The sequence below is a fragment of the Phyllobates terribilis genome, unplaced genomic scaffold, assembly GCF_046119375.1.
Source record: "Phyllobates terribilis strain yellow unplaced genomic scaffold, ASM4611937v1 Scaffold_5__5_contigs__length_657084704, whole genome shotgun sequence".
Classification (NCBI taxonomy): domain Eukaryota; kingdom Metazoa; phylum Chordata; class Amphibia; order Anura; family Dendrobatidae; genus Phyllobates; species Phyllobates terribilis.
In genome coordinates, this window is record NW_027362765.1 from 13,957,208 (window position 1) to 13,971,032 (window position 13,825).

Below are 13,825 nucleotides of genomic sequence, written 5' to 3' on the forward strand. Positions count from 1 at the left end.
ATTGAGATCTCTGCTACTGGAAGTGGAAAGGAAGAACAAAGACAAAACAATTTAAATAATAAAAATATGGGAGGAAGAGAAACCAATCACAAACTAAAATGTTTTTATACAAATGCACAAAGCATGGGCAACAAACAAGGAGAATTGGAACTACTAATGCAGGAAAAGGAATATGATGTCATTGGAATCACTGAAACTTGGTGGGACGATACACATGATTGGAATAAAAGGCTAAAAGGATACAACTTATTTGCAAGAAACAGACTTGATAAACGAGGAGGAGGTGTTGCATTGTATGTTAGAAAAGCGTATATCTGCACAGAGATTGAAGCTTCAGAGACTGGGAGTTCTGTGGAAACTGTTTGGGTAAGAATACAAGGAGAGAACAACGGAAAGGACACCATTGTAGGCATTTACTACAGGCCACCTGGGCAAGCTGAAGATATGGATGAACTCTTTATGTATCAAATGACCAAGTTCTCAAAAAAATATGACGTAGTGGTCATGGGAGATTTCAACTATCCAGACATTTGTTGGGAATCTCTCTCAAGTAAAACTAACAGGTCAAGCAAATTCTTATCCTCTCTTGCTGACAACTTTATCTTCCAAAAGGTAGGGGAGAAAACAAGGGGATCTGCTACTTTGGATCTAATCCTTATAAACAGGGAGGAAATGGTTGAGGAGGTAAAGGTGGCTGGGACCCTAGGAGGCAGCGATCATGCTATTATAGAATTTTGGATAACTAGAGGAGGAAGACATGTGAAGACTCAAACTTCAAGGTTAGATTTTAGAAAGGCAGATTTTAAGAGACTCAGAAAGAGAATAGGAGGGATCCAATGGCTGGATGTCCTTAAGGACAAAAATGTCCAGGAAGGATGGGAAATTTTTAAAAATGAGATTCTCAAAGCACAATCGTTAACAATCCCGAAAAGTAGGAAGAATGGGAAGCATTTAAGGAAACCAGGATGGATGAACACAGAACTTAAACACATGCTAAAAAGAAAGAAAGAAATGTTTATTAAATGGAAAGAGGGAGGCATATCTAAAGAAGATTATAATGCAGTCTGCAGATCCTGTAGGGCACGTATCAGGTTAGCTAAAGCTGACAATGAATTAAGGCTTGCAAGAGATGTCAAAAGCAATAAAAAAGGATTTTGGGGGTATGTCAAAAGTAAAAGAAAAGTCAAAGATGCTATAGGATTTTTACAGGATGAAAATGGAGAAATGGTAAGAGAGGATGTTGAGAAGGCCGAACTTTTTAACTCCTATTTTGCATCTGTTTTCTCTCAGAAACAAAATGTAACATCAACTGATCTTCACTGTCCTTTTAAAGGAATAGAGGAATCCAAGTTATCTGTAAACAGAAAGATTGTGAGGGAATTTTTAGCTAACATAAATGAGTTCAAGTCTCCAGGTCCAGATGAATTACACCCCAGAGTACTGAAGGAGATCATAGAAGAAATTTTAGAACCACTCTCCATAATCTTTGAAAATTCTTGGAGAACAGGAGAAGTCCCAGAAGACTGGAGAAGAGCAAATGTTGTTCCTATCTTCAAAAAGGGGAAGAAGGTGGACCCAGGGAACTATAGGCCGGTGAGTCTGACTTCTATACCAGGAAAGATCTTTGAACAAATTATTAAACAACATGTAGGTAAGTACATGGATAAGAATGAAGTGATTAACCAGAGTCAGCATGGGTTTGTAACTAACAAGTCATGTCAGACTAACTTAATTTCCTTCTATGACAGAATCACTGACTGGGTGGATCAGGGAAATGCTGTAGATATAGTATATCTTGACTTCAGCAAAGCATTTGACAAAGTATCTCACACCATCCTTATTGAAAAAATGACCAAGTATGCAATGGACCAGGCAACTGTTAGGTGGATTCATAACTGGCTTAGTGATCGGACTCAAAGGGTGGTTGTAAATGGCTTCACATCCAGCTGGATGAATGTCTCAAGTGGGGTACCACAGGGCTCCGTCCTGGGACCTGTATTGTTCAACATCTTTATCAATGATTTAGATGAAGGAATTGAGGGTAAACTGATTAAATTTGCTGATGACACAAAGCTAGGAGGGATAGCTAATACTAGAGAAGAGAGAGAGAGGATTCAAAAAGACCTAAATAAACTGGAGCAGTGGGCAGCAACCAACAGAATGGTTTTTAACAGGGAAAAATGCAAAGTACTACATCTGGGCAATAAAAATGAAAAAAGCATATACAGAATGGGAGGAATAGAGCTAAGCAACAGTACATGTGAAAAAGACTTAGGTATACTAATAGATCATAGACTGAACATGAGTCAACAGTGTGATGCAGCAGCAAAAAAGGCAAATACAATTCTGGGATGTATTAACAGAAGCATACAGTCTAGATCACGTGAAGTCATTATCGGTCTTTACTCCTCTTTGGTCAGACCTCATCTGGAATACTGTGTACAGTTTTGGGCACCACATTTTAAAAAAGACATAGACAAACTGGAGCAAGTTCAGAGAAGAGCGACCAGAATGGTGACTGGTCTGCAAACCATGTCCTATGAGGAACGGTTACAGGATTTGGGAATGTTTAGCTTGCAAAAAAGAAGACTGAGAGGAGACTTAATAGCTGTCTACAAATATGTCAAGGGCTGTCACATTGTAGAAGGATCATCTTTATTCTCATTTGCACAAGGAAAGACTAGAAGCAATGGGATGAAACTAAATGGGAGGAGACACAGATTAGATGTTAGAAAAAACTTTTTGACAGTTAGGGTGATTAATGAGTGGAACAGGCTGCCACGAGAGGTGGTGAGTTCCCCTTCAATGGACGTCTTCAAACAGAGGCTGGACAGACATCTGTCTGAGATGATCTAGTGAATCCTGCTTTGAGCAGGGGGTTGGACCAGATGACCCAGGAGGTCCCTTCCAACTCTACCATTCTATGATTCTATGATTCTATGTAGTTCCCTAGTAACCTGTTCCTGACATATGGGCTGTTTTCTGGGCTATTTTTTATTTTTTTATTTTTTTTAAGTCTGAGAAAATGTCATAAATTATCCTTCTCCCTTCAGCTGTTTCCAGAGTGTAATGTATCAGGGTGAGCTCATGACTGACAGCTGCCAAAGTTTCTAGGAAATGTCAGTCCCTGGGGGTCGTGTGTGAACCTCCTGTGCCATACTTGTACCTGGCCACGGTATATGATCACCCCTGTATTCTAACTGTGAACAGGCGGCAACTGTGACCTCACTATACAATGATCCACTATGGGCAAATTATTGTATTATCAATCTCTTCTGACTGCTGTAAATCAGCCATTTAAATATCACCTGTGTATGTGTGTATATAAGAGTTTGATAAATATACTAAAAAGTTTGATAAATATACTAAAATGTGCAATGTAAAATAGTATCTAATTTAATTAAATTTATGGTTCACAATTTTGGTCATAGTGGCTTCCACATAAAAGGTAGATATATGCTGTCGCGGACTTTTATTTAGAACTATTCAACACAAACAATTCTACGGTACATCATCTTTGTGTAACTCCAACGGTTTAGGCAGCGTACGCCAAGATAACTCTCAGAGGCCAGATTTTTTTCCGACTTAATTGACATGTATCGTTATATTACGACCAAAATTACATACGAAACACAAGGGGGGAAACGTATAAATCACTCTAGAAAAACAAGACAATAGTGCCAAAGCACCCAGGAACAATGTGCCATAAAACAAATAATGATAAGAAAACAAACCAAATTAGATAAAATGAAGGTAACAAATGAACAAAAATAACAATTATAATAAAGAATAATACTGGGGAGAGAATGAATAATAATTAGTTACTAAATAATAGAGAATATATAGATAAAAACTGGCAAAAACACTAAAAATAATATAAATAATAGGAGATAAAAAGTAAAAAATATATAAATTAATATGAGATACATGACAGTGAACTAGTGATAATGAACACTTTATATAAGGACCCACATAGTCTCCCTATATGTGCCAAAAGTTACTGGTGCCCATAAATAATATATACCTTGATTAACCACATACAGGTGCTTCTCACTAAATTAGAAATCATCAAAAAGTTAATTTAGTTCAGTTCTTCAATACAAAAAGTGACATTTCATATATTATATAGAGTCATTACAAACAGAGTGATCTATTTCAAGTGTTTATTTCTGTTAATGTTGATGATTATGGCTTACAGCCAATGGAAACACAAAAGTCATTATCTCAGTAAATTAGAATACTTTATAACAACAGCTTGAAAAATGATTTTAAAATCCGAAATGTTGGACTACTGAAATATATGTTCAGTAAATGCCCTCAATACTTGGTCGGGGCTCCTTTTGCATCAATTAGTGCATCAATGTGGCTTGGCATGGAGGTGATCATCCTGTGGCACTGCTGAGGTGTTATGGAAGCCCAGGTTGCTTTGATAGCAGCCTTCAGCTCGTCTGCATTGTTGGGTCTGGTGTCTCTCATCTTCCTCTTGACAATACCCCATAGATTCTCTATGGGGTTAGTGATACTGTTGTTTTTAAACCAGGTATTGGTACTTTTGGCAGTGAGTGTGGACAGATGCCAAGTCCTGCTGGAGAATGAAATTTCCATCTCCAAAAAGCTTGTCGGCAGAGTGAAGCATGAAGTGCTCTAAAATTTCCTGGTAGACAGCTGCGCTGACTTTGGTCTTGATAAAACACAGTGGACCTACACCAGCAGATGTCATGGCTCCCCAAACCATCACTGATTGTGGAAACTTCACACTAGACCTCAAGCAACTTGGATTGTGGCCTCTCCACTCTTCCTCCAGACTCTGGGACCTTGATTTCCAAATGAAATGCAAAATCGACTTTCATTGAAAAACAACACATTGGACGACTGAGCAAGAGTCCAGATCTATTTTTCCTTGGCCCAGGTAAGACGCTTCTGGCGTTGTCTATTGGTCATGAGTGGCTTGACAAAAGAAAAGCGACACTTGTAGCCCATGTCCTGGATACGTCTGTGTGTGGTGGCTCTTGAAGCAGTGACTCCAGCAGCAGTCCACTCCTTGTGAATCTCACCCAAATTTTTGAATGGCCTTTTCTTAACAATCCATTCAAGGCTGCGGTTATCCCGGTTGCTTGTGCACCTTTTTCTACCACACTTTTTTCTTCCACTCAACTTTCCATTAATATGCTTGGATACAGCACTCTGTGAACAGCCAGCTTCTTTAGCAATGACCTTTTGTGCCTTACCCTCCTTGTGAAGTGTGTCAATGACTGCCTTCTGGACATCTGTCAAGGAAGCAATCTTCCCCATGCCTGAAACAGGCTAAGGAACCTTTTTAAACGCTTAGGAAGCCTTTTCAGGTGTTTTTTGTTAATTATTCTAATTTACTGAGATGACTTTTGTGTTTTCATTGGCTGTAAGCCATAACCATCAACATTAACAGAAATAAACACTTAAAATAGATCACTCTGTTTGTAATGACTCTATATAATATATGAGTTTCACTTTTTGTATTGAAGAAGTGAAATAAATTCACTTTTTGATGATATTCTAATTTTGTGAGAAGCACATGTAATTACAATCAAGTGAATCATAAAAGAGAAAAGAAGAAAGGAATGCTGAAGAAGTGATGCTAGGACGAACCAATTTTATTAAATATTAATAATAAGATTAAAAACATACATAATCAACAATACTAGGCTGGTAACGATGTGCATTGTGCAGTTGGTGAAAGATGACTTTATTTAATATTGATGATAGGATAATTATAAACATATATAATAACCTAATCCTAAGCTATAAAAAAGTGCTTGTGCCCGTAATTGACATGGTAATAAGAATCCCCCTATACGATTTGTGACATCAAGCCAATATTTGTGCAGACTGATTAAATATGCAGGTACTGAAATCTGAAAAGTGCTTGTGCCAATCATTAAAATACTCGATGTGTGAATGTCATGGGGGTCTGGTCGTTAGGAGTTGATGCGAATTTTCATTTATCCTTGGTGGTTGGGACGAAGAGGACGGGATTGAGGAATCCTTGAAGGTTGGAACCATAACTTTCAGATAACAGAAAGTTTTTGCCACATGGACTTTTGTTACATGGACTTATCATAAACTGGGGAAAATTAAATAAGAAAGCTTATGCTGTTTCTGCTTTGTTCCCTTTTCCATACACATTTTGTTTCTATTTCTTGACATTAGCACTTTATAGATATTCACACATCTAGTATTTTAATGATTGGCACATATGTGATTTTATTAGTCTGCACAAATATTGGGTTCATCTCAACATTCGTATAGGGGGGTTCTTATTACCATTTCTATTACGGGCACAAGCACTTTTTTATAGCTTAGGATTAGGTTATTATATATGTTTATAATTTTCCTATCATCAAAATTAAATTAAAAGTCATCTTTCACCAACTGCACAATACACGTCGTTACCAGCCTAGTATTGTTGATTATGTATGTTTTTAATCTTATTATTAATATTTAATAAAATTGGTTGGTCCTAGCATCACTTCATCAGCACCCTTTCTTCTTTTCTCTTTTATTATTTACTTGATTGTAATTATGTGGTTAATCAAGGTATATATTATTTATGGGAACCGGTAACTTTTGGCACATATAGGGAGACTATGTGGGTCCTTATATAAAGTGTTCATTATCACTAGTTCACGGTCTTGTATCTCATATTGATTTATCTATTTTTTACTTTCCATCCTATCATATCCCCTATTATTATTACTTATATTAATTTTATTGATTTTGCCAGTATTTACCTACTGTATATATCGTTTATTTATCATTTAGTAACTAATTATTATTCATAATTAATGCTGGTGCATTGCAATGCATTATACCAGCGATCAGTGTCATAAAAGTTAACGTCCCATAGAGGGACTAAGCAAAAAAGTATGACAATATATATATTTTTTAAAAATAACAAAAAATAAATAAATAATAAAAAAATGGAGAAAAAAACCATTATACCCATAAATGCATATCTTTATATAAAAACAAAAATAAACAAATAAAGAACACATATTTGGTATCACCAGATCCATAACAATCTGATCTATAAAACTGTCACACTAGTTAACCCCTTCAGTGACCCCCTTAAGTGAAAAGTGTAAAAAATAAAAAAAGTGGCAAAAAACTATGGTTATTCATGAAGCCTTCAAAAAACGTGAAATAAAACGCGATCAAAAAAGTCGAATGTAAATTAAAATGGTATCACAGAAAACGTCATCTTGTCCCGCGAAAAACAAGCCGCCATACAGAAATATCAGCAGAGATGTAAAGCGGTGCAAAAACAATTCTTTTTTTCTATAAAATTGTTATTATTGTGTAAAATCAGCAAAACATAAATAGTGATATAAATGTGGTATCGCTGTAATCATACTGACCTGAAGAATAAAGCTACCTTTTACCATACGCAAAACGACAAAAAAAAAGTAGTTTACCACTACTTGGCGTACTGGAGAATTGGAGAAATTGCACAACAAATGTACTGCTCATTTTTTGCTATTACCCCCTTTGAAAATAACAAAGTTAGGACAAAAGCAACATTTTAGTAAAAAAAAAAAAAAAAAAAAAGGCAATATTTCATTTTCACAGCCCAATATTATACACTTCTGTGAACCGCCTGAGGGTTAAAGATACTCACTACACCCCTGAATACATTCCTCCTGAGGTGTAGTTTCCACAATGGGGTCACTTTTGAGGGTTTCTACTGTTTTAGCATGTCATGGGCTCTTCAAATGGGACATGGCATCCGTAATTTATTCCAGCCAAAATGGCATCACTTCCCTTCCGAGCCCTGCCATGCGCACAAACAGTAGTTTTCCACTACATATGGGGTATCAGTGTACTCAGGAGAAATTGCTCAACAAATTTTGGAGTAAATTTTTTCCGGTTACTCTTGTGAGAATAAAAAAATTGGGGCTAAAGCAACATTTTTAACCAAAAATGTGATTTTTTTTTTTATTTTCACGGCTCAATATTATAACATTATGTTGATAGCCTGAAAAGGTCCTATAAGTTTTATGGGAGTATGCAATATATTAAGCTGAAAAAGAACAACTCTCATACAACAAACTATAATAAAATATAATATTTTATTGAACACATATTAAAAAGACAACAATTAAAAACAAAATCACAATTAAAAAAGGAAAATCTACTGCAAATGAACAAGTAACAGGTAAAAAAGTTTTACTTATAGTTTATGCCAGATGTGAAAATGCACATAGATCCATATGGAGAAATACTGTATCTAATAAACACTAAGTATATGATTACTTCATACATATAAATATAAAGTGCATAGTGCATGTATGAGCACCACATATCTGCTAGTAGTGTCAGTTAATTTTTTAATGTCTCCCACGAGTGGGACCATATGGAATCTTATGAAGACTCCAGAAATAGAGAGATTGCGACAATTCAAAATCCATCACGGCTAGTTGCTAAGGTTATGTTACACAAATACAAAATACAACTAGTGTTCTTATAGGATAACAAGAGGTACAAAATGTATTCGGGTATATTAATAACCCCTACAGAGCCACCATCTATAAATGTTTAGCACAGTATGCACATGGTTAATCAGTCAGGTTTTTAGGTTAGAACACATCAAATCATTAAGGCATAGTGTGATCACACTATTCCTTAATGTGCATACTGTGCTAAACATTATAGATGGTGGCTGCTAAGATTCTCCAGGTTCTACGTGACAACCATTTATTTGCTTAAGTGGAGAAATGTCAATTTGAGGCCCAGCACATAAGGTCTGATCATCAGAACCTGTTGTATATTGATGCTGCTAAGTGCTTAAACACCAGACAGGCTTGGTGGGCCCTGTATTTTTTGCCCGGTTTGATTTTGCTGTTACTAATCTCCTTGGATCTAAGAATGTCAACATGAAATTCCAGTCAAGATGCTAGTGAAGGGGTGGGGGAAGATCTCAGGCAGCGCATTCAGGATGCTCAAACCGGTGCGCAGGAAAGTTTACCTATAAACAAACTTTATGTACTGCCCTCTTTAGGCGTAGATCTTCTTAATAAAGTACATGATTCCGTTTTAGCTTGCTAGGTGGGTTCGTCTGCCACTTGGAGATCTATTTGTAGGTCCTTTTAGTGGCAGAATGCTCTTAAGGATATTAAAGAGTTTGTCTGGAAATACAAAGTCTATGTCAGGGCTAACCCGCTGAGCTTGACGAGAGGCTTTATCTCTTTCCTAATGATGTTCGCCGCAGCCCTAGACCCACTCATCCATGGACTTTGTCAATGATTTGCTTAACTCTGGTGGTAATACTGTCGTGTGGGTGGTGGTAGACCGTTTTAGCAAAATGATTCTTTTGGTCCCACTTCAAAAGGTGCCAACTGCTAGGAGCTTAGCAACTTTGTTAATTTCTCATATCATTAAATTTCATGGTGTTCCCAAAAACATAATTTTTGATTGAGGGGTTCAATTTCTGGCTAGTTTTTGCTCCAGATTGGATATCGAGCTGTTTTTTTCTGTCAGTCTATCATCCCTAGACTAATCAAACAGAAAGGATGAATCAGCAAATAGAGCAGTATTAGTGAGGTTTTGTCTCATCTAATCAGGAAGACTGGGTGGAGTTTCTGCCCCTTATCGAGTGTGCTCTAAATAACCGTTCCTCAAAGACTACCGGGACATTGCCTTTCTTTAGCTGCTGTAGTTTTCATCCAGTGTTTGGGAACTTTTCAGGATTACAGTCCTCCATACCAGAGGAGGAGAGATTTTGTCCCCAATTAATTAAGGGCTGGTGGGAGGTCAAAAGGGATCTTTTGGTAGCTAGTGACCAAGCCAAAAGTGGTGCTAACCACAGACATAGGAAGACTTCTATATTTAGGGTGGGGGATTTTATGTGTCTGTCATCAAAATATCTGTGCTTAAAGATCACATCTAGAAAGTTGAACTTAAATTTGTAGGTCCTTATAAAATGATTTTAAATCCTGTGACCGTTAAGTTGCAACTTCCTATTGCCTGGAAAAGCATAATTCTTTCCATTCTTCTCTTTTAAAAAAAATTGAGGGGATCTGAAGACATAATTGAGGTGGATTTGGAAGGGTATCAGGAGTAGAAGGATTTGGAAGGGTATCAGGTAGAGCGAGTTCTTAGTTCCAGGTGGGTCAGGCGCTGTCTGCATTATCTCGTTAAGTGGAAAGATTATGGTCCTTAAGATAACTCTTAAGTTAATTTGGGAGATGTTCATGCAATCAGATAGACCGATTATTGGGTGGGGCTGAGGAATACCCAGCAGCCATGGTACACATTGGTATTAATGACAAAGTTAGAGGAAGGTGGAAGGTCTTTAAAAATGATTACAGGGAATTAGGAGAGAAGTTGAAATACAGGACCTCAAAAGGTGGTGTCAGAAATACTGCCGATTCCACTAGCATCACTAGAAAGTTAGCGGGAGCTGAAGGAGATAAATAAGTGCCAGGAAAAAAGGGTTACACTACATTCAAAAGGTTAGGAAAGAAAAAAAGTTAGAGGGGTGGGTATTTTCATTAAATCCAACTTAAAACCTGCACTCAATGACGACATTGGGGGAAGCTTCAACAATGTAGAGCCAGTATGGGTTAATGTCCATGGAAATGGCAATAATGGAAAGCTGCTAATTGTTACAAGCCTACAAGCTGAACATGTAGATGTTATGATCGGCTACAAGCACTAAGGAAAGACAGGAGATCTGTCCCTACAATAGAACTAAGCTGGATCCCTACGATGTAACGGGGAACCTGATCCTGCGATCAGACCCGCTAAAGTCCTCGACTAGTCTGAACGAAGACCTATAGATGTGAGGGAGGGATCCCTACAAGAACTAGGGACTGGGAGAAAGATGGACACCTCCTAGCAGAAATTGTAGCAGAAATAAGACACACAAACAACAAAGAACATAGAGGTCCGAAGACCCAGCAAAACTGACTGAGAAAGGCAACAGAGCACGAAGCTAGTTCAAGAGTAGAAATTACAATGAAGTCCAGCAAGACCAGGAGGGCGGAGCAGGATTAAATAGGCAAAAAAGGTCATGTGACCAGCAAACTAGAAAAAAACTAACAGGAGAGTTCTAACAGTACCCCCTCTTCTAAGAGGATCCTCCGGATGCCCTAGGCCCGGGCTTATCAGGATACCTCCTGTGAAACGCTCTGACAAGTCTGGAAGCAGAAACATCATCCGCCCTCACCCATGAGTTATCCTCGAGTCCGAAACCCTTCCAAGCGACGAGATACTGCAAACTCCCTCTATACCGTCTAGAATTTAGGATGCGGGAAATTTCATATTCCCCGTCCTCCACCACCGGAGGAACAGTGGCAGAGGCGTCACCATCCGACACATCAGCTCTTTTCAACAGAGAAACATGAAACACTGGATTAATCTTCCAGGAGGTAGGAACCTCCAACCTAACAGCAGATTGGTTAACTATCTGAAGCACCTTAAAGGGCCCTACAAACTTGGGACCCAATTTTTTAGAAGGAATCCTCAATCGCAGATTCTTAGAGGACAACCAAACCATGTCACCAATAGCAAACAAAACCTCTTGCCGTTTCCTATCAAAGTACCTCTTAGATTTTTTGTTAGCCTCCTGAAGATTACCACGCACATCCGTCCAAACTCTCTCCAAATCACCGGAAAAACTCTCCTCCTCAGGCACAGCCGATACCAATTTGGAGAATGACCCAAAAGACGGATGTCTCCCAGAACAACAAAAAAAAGGCGAACACCCAGCAGAAGAGGATGTATGGTTGTTAAGAGCAAATTCAGCAAGTGGCAGAAACTCAGACCACCCCTCTTGATTGTCTGTCACAAAACAACGCAAGAACTGCTCAACATCCTGGTTCTTTCTTTCTGTCTGGCCATTAGACTCAGGATGATATCCGGATGAAAACAACAAATGAACTCCCAACCTGTCACAAAAGGCACGCCAAAAACGAGCCACGAACTGAGGTCCCCTATCAGAAACAATGTCAGTAGGAACGCCATGTAGTCTGACAATTTCCTTGACAAAGGCCTTAGCGAGTGTCTTAGCGCAGGGCAGTTTGATGAAGGGAACCAAGTGACACATCTTGCTAAAACGGTCCACGACCACCCAGATGACCGTGAAACCCTCAGAGGGGGGAAGGTCAGTAATAAAGTCCATAGCCAGATGTGTCCAAGGTGCACTAGGAACCTCCAGAGGGCAAAGCAACCCTGCAGCAGGAGCATGCGAAGACTTAGATCTAGCACACACAGTACATTGACGCACCCACTTAATGACTTCCTTCTGACATCCAGGCCACCAAAAACTGCGACCCACAAGTCTCTTGGTCTCAGAAATTCCTGGATGACCTGCCAACCGAGACTCATGACACTCAACAAACAAATCTCTCCTAAAGGTCCTAGGCACAAACAACCTCCCATGGAGAGTGTTAGATGGGGCATTCTCCTGAGCTTTAAGAATCTCATCCTCCAAAACGGAGTCCAAAGCAGCAATCACAACACCTTCTTGTAAAATGCTCTCCTCCTCCTCAGCACCGACCATGGGAGAAAAGCTGCGAGACAAAGCATCAGCTTTAACATTCTTGGTACCCGGGATGTAAGTAACGGAAAAATTAAACCGCGAGAAAAAAAGTGCCCACCTAGCCTGACGGGCATTCAAGCGCTTGGCAGCATCAAGATAGATCAGATTTTTATGATCAGTGAAAACCTGAATGGAAAATTCAGCACCTTCCAAGAGATGACGCCAGTGTTCAAATGCGAGTTTAATAGCCAGCAATTCCCGATTACCAATATCGTAATTAAGTTCAGTCTCAGAATTTTTTTTTGAAAAAAAGGCACAGGGATGTACTCCATCCTTGTTTTCCTGAGACAACACAGCACCGACCCCCACAGAAGAAGCATCAACCTCAACCAAAAACGGCTTAGTCACATCAGGCTGCATAAGGATGGGAGCAGAGGTGAACCTCTCCTTTAGAAACACAAAAGCTTCAATGGCCTCAGTAGTCCACTGAACCGCATTAGCACCTTTCCTGGTGAGATCGGTCAGTGGTTTGACAATTATAGAAATTTTTTTTATGAATTTTCTGTAATAATTGGCGAAACCCAAAAACCTCTGTATCGATTTCAAACCAATAGGCCTAGGCCATTCCTGCATAGCTTGAACTTTAACCGGATCCATCTCAAAACCTTCACTGAAGATAATGTAGCCCAAAAAGCTAATCCTCTGTACAGCGAACTCACATTTCTCTAGCTTAGCAAAAAGCGAATTGTCAATTAATAACTGTAATACCTCACGTACGCTCCGCCAATGAGACTCCAGATCAGGCGAATAAATCAAAATGTCATCCAAATACACAACCACATTTTTGCCGATCAACGGTCTAAGGATGTCATTAATAAGATTCTGAAAAAATGCTGGAGCATTGGTAAGACCAAAAGGCATAACCAGATTCTCAAAATGACCCACAGGAGTGTTAAAAGCAGTCTTCCATTCATCACCCTCCTTCATGCGCAACAAATTGTATGCCCCCCGGAGATCAATTTTAGAGAACCACTTGGCCCCCACTAACTGGTTAAACAAATCAGGAATCAATGGCAGTGGGTAAGGATTGCGTACAGTAATTTTATTAATCTCACGAAAGTCCAGACAAGGATGTAAACCGCTGTCCTTTTTTTTAACAAAAAAAAATCCAACAGCCACAGGAGACTTGGAAGGCCTAATGGGACCGGCGGCCAAGCCTGTCTGTATGTATTCCTCCAAAGCCTTTCTCTCAGGAATACTAAGATTAAATAAACGACCTTTAGGAAGAGCCGCTCCAGGGACAAATTC